The sequence below is a fragment of the Pseudorca crassidens genome, chromosome 20 (genome assembly GCF_039906515.1).
Source record: "Pseudorca crassidens isolate mPseCra1 chromosome 20, mPseCra1.hap1, whole genome shotgun sequence".
NCBI lineage: Eukaryota > Metazoa > Chordata > Mammalia > Artiodactyla > Delphinidae > Pseudorca > Pseudorca crassidens.
Genome location: NC_090315.1, coordinates 29,048,473 through 29,057,389, shown reverse-complemented (window position 1 = coordinate 29,057,389; position 8,917 = coordinate 29,048,473). Strand labels below are relative to the sequence as shown.

General features: G+C 52.2%; 1 long non-coding RNA gene across 1 annotated transcript; it reads right to left on the bottom strand.

Moving 5' to 3' along the window:
- Positions 1–965: 965 nt before the first annotated feature.
- LOC137214385 (uncharacterized) lies at positions 966–3,244 on the bottom strand. The gene is made up of 3 exons (XR_010938885.1): positions 3,135–3,244; positions 2,557–2,657; positions 966–1,300 (listed from the first exon to the last, which is right to left on the bottom strand). It is a non-coding gene; the product is annotated as an uncharacterized lncRNA (long non-coding RNA).
- Between the last annotated feature and the right edge of the window lie 5,673 nt (positions 3,245–8,917).

Genomic DNA, 8,917 nt, shown 5'->3' with positions numbered 1-8,917 from the left:
GGCCGTGCAAAGGAATGACTTGTGTGAGTGGCATTTGGGGGGATGTGGGGAAAGAGTTAGGGTCCACTTCAGGGCTAGTACAGGGCCAAGAAAAGAAACAGCCCCGGGGGAGAGAGGCGAGTGAGAGCAGAGGTTGGGGAGCAAGGAGTCAGGACCAGAAGCAAAAGCACAGGCACCTATGAATTTGCAGGAATCTCAGGAGGGCGTGGTTGCCCACCCACCCCGCCTCCAGGATGTGAATGCAGGATTGGAGTCTATGTTATATCCCTCTTGTAAATGGGGTGCCCTCTGCTGACATGTGGGTTTCACGGAGGTGAAGAAAGCAGAGTCTCAGCTCAAAGAAGCTTACAGTTTACAGTTTAAAAACAGAGGCCGGTGCAAGGCCAAGAGATATCATCCATGCATGTGAGAGAACTTGGCCGAGGACTCCACGCTGGTGGGAAGCAGAGTGAGGGTAGAAACTGCCCCCAGACTCCCGAAGCAGTACCCCCGCCCTCACCCATCTCCCCCTCCCCAGTGAAGGCGGCCTAGGTCCAGTCTTGGCCCTTAACAGCCTTTTGTATCTAAAGGCTTTTATGAATTATTATGATCTTAATATTTATTTTATTGAAAATGAATTCCACATGAACTAGGTCAGGACACCTGTTTTCCAGGCCCAGCCCTCCAATCAGTTGGCCTTGCAGTAAACAATGGGACTGCTGCCCCCATCCACCTCAAAGTGGTCCTGGTCAACGTGGTCTGACCTGCTGCCCTCTATTCTGTGGCCCTTGTGAGTCCATGGCTTCAGCGACAGTCACAGCTCTTGCAAGAGCCCCTGGTCAGTGTCCCAGAGCTTCGACCACGTGGATCGCAATCCCTCCTCCCGGGTACACCTTCCCAGCACTGGCCTAAGCCACACGGCAGCGTCCTCCCAGTGTGTCTCTGGGGTCTGTAGGGGCAGACGGCAGCCACGGACCCATCTCCGGATGGACGTGTGGGAAACACTGAGCAGATGCAAGTTGTCCTCATTATTGTGGAAGATCACAGAAATCATCACGACAGGTGCCCTTTGTTAAGCATTTATTCTGCAGCAGGCTGCAGGTGTCCTCATTTGATCCTCACGGTGAGAATTAAATTAATGATGGTAGGTACCGTCATTATCCCCATTTTATGAATAAAGAAATGGAGCCTCAGAGAGGTTAACCAGTTGTCCAAGGTCCCATAACCGGCCAGAGCTGGGATTTACACCCCAGCTGTCTGACTACAGATCTCTCACGCTCTTCAACACACTGAATTATACACACTCCCTGGGGTCCTTCACCTGAAAGAACACAGTAAACATGGGTTGGGCTCACTTGTCCTGAAGTCTTGTCCCTCTACTAGGGGCAGGGTCTCTGTCACCTCCCCAAGGTGAATGCATCAGAGCTCCAGATGGAAGGACAGATGGGATGAAAGGAGTAGGTCCCAGCGGTACGGCCAGGTCACCGGCTGCACTGGCTTCCTGGTTTCCCAAGGCTGAGGTCAGCGTGAAGAGGCTGGTGCGTGAGGGAGAAGGGAAAGGAAAAGGAGTGGGGAGAAGCAGGCAGATCTGGGGAGGAGCGCCGCAGCCCCCCACCCCCAGATGGCCCGTGCGGACCCCTGTGCGGAGGCCCCCCTCTCACACCGTCTGAGTTATCCAGGCGAGGAGGCCGCAGGAGCCCAGGAGGTCTATGATGTCTGGGGGTTTCATGACCGCTTAGGTGGACCGAAAGAGAAAAGAATTTCGTTCCACCCGCTTATCTCCTAACCTTATAAACTCAGGATTAGCAGATCAAAGGCGGATTTGGCACAGCTGAGGGACAGCAGTGGCTTCAGAGAATAGTTTGGGCTCCATCCTTCATGATCAAATGAGCTTAAGTCATTGATAAATAAACGGCGTTTTGAATTCCTCTAATTGGGCGTGCGGGTCATGCCTGAGCCACACCAGCCCGGCCATCCGGGCAGAGTTAATGAGCTAGAGAGGGCCGTGGGAGGAGCCAGCCGGTGGCCACGAGACGGGGTTCCAGGGAGCACCCAAGACACGGGCAGGGGTCCCAGGACCGCCCTCCTCAAGAAGCCCGAGAGTAAAGGGCATGCATTCTCCTGGAGCCAGGAGAGATGGGTTCAAACTCCCAGCACTGCCACCAACAGCTAGGTGAGCTGGGGGCGTGGGGGAGGGGAGGGTCCCGTGACCTGTCTGCACCTCCATTTCCTCAGCTGTAAGATGGGGAAATGACCCATTTAACAACCACCCTGTGTTGAGGAAGGCGGCACTCAACCCAGAGCCCATGCCCCGAAGCACGGCTGGGGACCAGCCCTGGAGGGTATATGCAGCAAGGAGGGGGGCGTGGAGGGCCCTGGGCTTTAGCCCAAGGCTAAAGCCGGTTCCCCCACTGCCTGGCTGACACACTTCATTACTCTGTGCCTCTGTTTCCTTTTCTGTAAAAGGGTTGTCGTGGGTTAAAGAGGAGTTACTGCATGTAAGCGCCTGAACACTCAACCAATGGTTGCTGATACAGTCTCAATGCTGTCTGCTCAGCGATATTGATGACCTTCTACCTGTTGATCCCAGATCCTAGCCTTGCTCCATATCACAGGAACTACATTTCCCAGACTCCTTGGCCATCTGGCTTCTGTGTTGGTCTGGCCAATGGGAGGCACTGCAGAGAGTGAGAGGCGGGAAAAGCCAAGTTATTTCGCCCCTCCCCCCACCTCTGTGTTTCCTGTGGTTTCTCCAACAGAGACTGTGCTGGGCCTCTGGTCCCACCCCCATCAGACAGTCCCCGCCCAGATTCTAGTTCCCACCCCAGCTCCCAGGCTCTGCCCCCATCCCTCCTCTCTCTGCCCCCATCCCTGGGGTAGCAGCAGCTTCCTGCAGCTGCAAGGCTCCTGGCTTTCTTATTTTTCTGTGCTTGGCTTCTCAGCTCTTACATCTCTTGTGTAATCAACTCCCTCTATTGAATTCTGTCTCGTTGAAAGACCTTGAGAGACTTTTGACCTGTATGGACCTTGGTCATCCATGCAGGGTTAATTCAGCAACCGCTCTTGGTCAGACCCTAAACATGAGACATTTCAAACCAAAGCCCTGCCTCCCACTCAGTCTGTAACCAATCTGCCAAATGGGGCAGGGGACTCACCAGACCAGCAGTGAGCCCATCTGGTCACTAAGCACCTTCATATCCGTGAGAGCTTGTGAGTGGAGCTTGAATGACTGTTCCTGCTGACAGATAGGCAGATGGAGGTCTGGGGAGATAAAGTGGTGGAATATCGTGAACTGGAACAGAAGGAGCCTGGAATAGAGTCAGCACACTGGGGACTGCCCCTGGGGCACCAAGTGGACTTGAGTAATGCCCTCCTCTCCCTGGGCTTCGGTTTCTCCACCTGAAAAATGAACAGCGTAAAAGGGGTGATCTCCACTGTTCCTTCCATTTCCACATCTAGTAGCTTCTGATTATTCATCAAAAGGAAAGAACATAGGAAAAACACCTCTGAGCTGTGGGGTTTGACTCTTAACCTAAAGAAGCTACCAGGTCAGGACTCAAAATGTACAGAGAGCACTGCTTTGGGTCCGGCAGTCTTGGGTCTGAGTCCGGCTCTGCTGTAACTCACTAGGTGGCCTAGAGCAAGTCAGTCTCCTCTCTGAGCCTCAATTTCCCCATTACAAACATGAAGCCCATAGCAGTACCTACCCCAAGGGTTGTGTGGATTTAAAACATGATGTGCACGAAAGCACTCAGCACAGAGTAGGTGCTCAGTAAATGCCAGCCACGCTGCAGCTGAAACTTAGTTGAAAGCAAGGCGGGGTGGGGGACGTGGAAACTTGACAGGGAAAGATGTTAATCACCTAGGATTCACCGACAATCTACCCTGAAATGGACACTCTACCTGCTGGGGACATCGCCCAGGAGGAAGCTGGGAGTGATGAAAGCTGGGCACCCCTAGTAGCCAGATTATGTTTTGCAGCAGCAGAGGAATTTCAAAAGGCTGACAAAGGTTACGTCCTCTCACACAGAGTCTCAGACATACGCTTGCCCCTCTCCCCAGGGTTTAGCCTTACCCAGAGCCAACACCTGGAAAGGGAGGGCGTGAGCTCCCCGTGGGAGGTGGCCACACAGGTGTCGAGAGGGTAGGCTGCTTTAGTTGCCGCACAACAGACAGCCTGGAGCGACGAGACCCCAGCCCCGCCCCCAGTGGACGCCTGGCTTAGGCCAGTGCCCTGTGCTGGGTACGGTTTGGGTTAGCATTGCCTAGGACCACCAGGCAAAGGAGAGGGTCCTGGAGTGGACAGGTGGGTGACTAGCCTGCTTCTTTCAAGCTCCCAGCTCACTCACGTGCTCTGGCTAAAAATAATACCTCCCCAGGTGACCTGCTGTTGCTGGCATGGCTGGACCATGCATAAAACATTGGCCGGTTGGGTTTCCTCCTCTGAATGGCTTCATTCAGAGAATGCAGGGGTGAAAGGCTTATGGGAGGGATCACTTGGCTTCCTGGAGGGACAGAGCGCCCCAACCTTTGCCTGGGCCCCCAGCCTCCCTGCTCTGTTCCCGGCACCTTGGCCCCCAGTGGCAGCCGGCACAGAGGGCTACCAGGTGGGGCCTGGCCGGAAGCAACTCCCTTCTCCTAATATCCTGCCCCCAAGGCCTTTTTCTAGACCCCCTTAATGGAGAAAGAGGAACTGCCCTGGGTTTGAATCCTGTTTCTTCCATATTCCAGCCATGTCAAGTATTTGCGTGTGCCTTACCTGGCAGGTAAGGAAATGTTCTCTGAGAGGTTGAGTGAGTTGCACAAAGACACACAGCCAGCTGTTGACTCAGAGTCATTTACTGCTGTGTCCTTCAGTCATGGTCCAAGGGCAGAGTGGTTCAACGGAATGGGTCATGGAGGAAAGAAACATCCAGGGGAAGCTTGTCTGAGCTCTGTGATTCCTGAAAAGATGGAGTTAGGGCTTTCTCATAAAAATGGTTCACTGGCTCCTTTCTCCCTCCCTCTCTCTCTCCTTTTCTTTATTTTTTCCTTTCTTTATTTCCTCTCTTTATTCACTCAACAAACATTTCCTTATAAATCTTTTCTTAACAATAAAAAACATACGCTCATAATAAAAAACCTTGAAGTTTCTAAAAAAGTAGAGTTAAAAGAATAAAAATATCCCATAATCCCTCTGTTCCAGTTATCTAATCACTATATAACAAACCACCCCAAATTACTGGCGGAGAACAACCATTTAATTATGATCACAGATTCTGTGAGTCAGGAATTTGGACAGGGTACAGTGGGGATGACTTGTCTCTTCTCCGTGATGTCTGAAGCCTCAGCTAGGAAGACCCAAACAGCTGGGGACTAGAATCATCTAGAAGCTTCTTCATTTGCATGTCAGGCTCCTGGACTGGGATGAATCAAGTGCCTAGTCATGGCCTCTCCACGTGGCTCAGGCTTCCTCACAATATGGAAGCCTCAGGGTTGTTGTACTTCTTACCTAGATGCTCAGGGCTCCAAGAGAGAAGATTCTAGCAAGTGAAGGGAAACTGTATGGCCTTTTGAGACCTAGTCTTGGAAGTTACATAGTGTCACTTCTGCCGTTTTCTAATTTGCGAAAGCAGTCACAAGTCCACCCACGTTCATGGGGGAGAAGTCTCAGGTTCCTCTTCTCAGAGGGAGGAGGTCAAAGAACTTGAGGTCATGTTTTAAAATCACCCTCACTGAGATACCAGACACTGATATCACAATGTATTTATTTCCTTCTGGGTACTTTGTTGTGTGTAGGTGAATTAACACTGGACAATTTTGTAACCTAATTTCTTTTTTCAACTTAACATTGGAATATGAGCATGTTCCCTTGTCATTAGAAACTCTTTATAAACATTTTAGTTTTTCAGGCTCTTAAACAAATGCATCTTCTGGTTGAAATTTTTTTAATGGTGAACAGTCTAAAAGAAAAAAACTAAAAATCAACACTATCTCACCTACTACATGTACAGTTTTATCATGGTCTGTTCAGGCTGCTATAACAAAATACCACTGGGGCTTCCCAGGTGGCGCAGTGGTTGGGAGACCGCCTGCCGATGCAGGGGATGCAGGTTCGTGCCCCGGTCCGGGAAGATCCCACATGCTGCGGAGCGGCTGGGCCCGTGAGCCATGGCCGCTGAGCCTGCGCGTCCGGAGCCTGTGCTCCGCAGCGGGAGAGGCCACAACAGTGAGAGGCCCGCGTACCGCAAAAAAAAAACAAAAACCACTGACTAGAGAGCATATAAACAACAGAATTTTATTGCTCACAGTTCTGCAGGCTGGGAAGTCCAAGATCAAGGAGCCAGCACAGTCAGCCTCTGGTGAAGTCCTGCTTCCTTGTTCATAGTCTGCATCTTCTCGCTGTGTCCTCACCTGATCTAAGGAGCAAGGGATCTCTCTAATGTCCCTTTTATAAGGCACTAATCCCATTCATGAGGCCTCCATTCTCATGTCTTAAGCATCTCCCAAAAGCCTACTTCCTTCTACCATCAACTTTTGGGGGTTAGGTTTTCAACATATGAATTTTGAAGGGATACATTCAGACCATAGGGAGTTTTAATCCTGGTTTATTTCCACCTAACACTGTAGGATAATCAAGTTCCCACATCTTTCTTCTGCAGCATCATCTTAACGGCTCCTTCTCATTCCACTGTAATCTAGAATTGACTTAAAAGATTCCCACTGGGTCGGAGGCTGTTTCCAATTTTGCACTACTGTAAAGGTCAGCGCTGACATTTTGAGCATTAACCAGGCACTGTGATGGGTACATTACAAATGTCGTCTTCTCAACTGCCCCGGGATCATTATCCCCTTTTTACAGCTATTAGGAGCAATAAGACCTAATATTTACTGAGCACCTGTTACGGGCCCAGCATTCTTCTGAGCACTTTATGTGGCTGACTCACTTGAAATCCTCACTACAACTTACGAGTTAGGTGCTCCCCCTTCACACCACAGACAAGAAAACTGAAGTACAGAAAGATTAGTAACTTGCCCCACGATGCCACAACTTATAGTAACTGGCAGAACCTCGGCCCAAACCAGATCTGAAAGCACTGCACTGAAGACGTCAGGACTGGCTTCCGCCTGGGAGGGGCCCGCCCTCGCCCTGAGCCAGGAGGAGAGAGGGTTGGAGCCCCGCCTACACCAGTGTAGGAGGAGAGGACAGAGACTTGACCCTTCCTGGGCATCTGGAAAGAGGCTGGGAAGTGTGAGCGTGTGGAGGGCCGTGTCCAGCTCAGCGTTTTCGCACCTTTGGTGGCTTTAAGGGTCAAGAGCCAGGCGCAGGACCACCTGCCCGGAACTGAGTGTGACTTGGATGGGCCCAGCCGGTTCTCTCCACTCCACGGGAACTTGGGGCTGTGACGTTCACTCCCAAGACCCTTCCAACAGCCCACCCTACATCCACCGTAGCAGCAAGGCCTTTCGGATCGCCCAGTCCTTTGCACCCCCGTTGCCACCGTCCTGGTCCAAGCCACTGTCTTCTCTCACCTGGACCACTGGAAAGGCCTCTTAGCTGGCCTTCCGGCTTCCCTCCTGGCCCCCTGTGCCCCAGGTTCCACATAGCAGCCCTGTGATCTTTATTAAAGTACTGATCTAATAAAGCCACCACCTGGCTAAAACATTTTAATGCTTCCTGTTGATCTTAGGTGAAATGCAAAATTCCTCACCTTGGCCTCCAGGGCACCCGAGACCTGGCCCCTCCCCACCTCTCCAGTACCACCTCCCACTCTCTGCTGTCACTCTGCCGCCAGCCTCACTGGCCTTCCCTCAGGTCCTTGGGTCATCAGGCTTCCTCCCGTCACACGGCCTCTGCACGTGCTCTTCCCTCTACCGAGAAAGCTTGTCCCTCCCTCCTGTACCCCTGGAGCTTCCTCATCATTCAGGTCTCAGCTCAAGCACCCCCAAAGTCCTCCAGAGTGACTTTCCCTGTCTTCCCATCTGGTGAAGACCTCCAATCATAGACCCAGTTCTGAGGTCACGTTTGCTTTGTCTCCCATCACCCCTCTGCAATGTAAGCTCCATGAGGGCAGGGACCACACCTGCTCTACTCCTCCGTGTACACATGCAGGGCCTGGTAGGTGCTCCCAGAGATGTGTGACATCCATGTCGGACTTTCAGAAACAGCTAATAGCTACGGAGCCCCAAGGGTGGGCCACACTCAGTTCTCTTGGCTTATATTAATCCATTTAATCCTCACACATGAAGCAGATAGTGTTATTCCCATCCCCAGTGGGGCTCAGCAAAGTTGTCACTCGCCCAAAGTTTGCAAGTTGCCGAGGCTAGGGACGGCAGCGGAACTGGCAAGATATGGCTTTAGAGCCCCGCGCGGAGCCTCTGGACTCAGAGGTCATCTCCACTGAGCCCGCCCCCAGGAGGCAGACAGCTCAGGGCTTGGCCGCGCGTGGAAACCCAGCGCCACCCGCCTTCAGCCAAGCCAGCCAGCCACCGGAGCCAAGGGACCGACGGCTCTGACAACGTGACTATGGGCCCAGGGCGGCCAACCCACCAGGAAAGACATCAGCCCACACATAGGACGAGCCCTTCTTGTTTGCTTTGTATCTGGTTCCTGCTCGGCAACGCCTGCCAGGAGCTGCCAGGGCTCTGCTTTTTTTATCTAATGGTTAAAATTCTTAGAAGTATTATGCTCTGCTTTGCTTGGCAGTGCCTCAGAACATACCTCTGATGCAGCAGGTAACTGGATAGGGTCTTGGTCACAGCGATTTGCTGAACACGGGGTTTTGTGCAAGAAAACACATTACAGCACTCAGGGGTGTCACTCAGGAACACTGCCAGCCATGATCGGAATTCTGTGTATCAGAGAGGAGGGTTCAGGGTGGGAGCCCCAGAAGAGGGAGGCTTGTGTGAGGGATGCAGGATCCCTAAAGTGCTCAGTAAAGAGGACCCCAGGACTCAC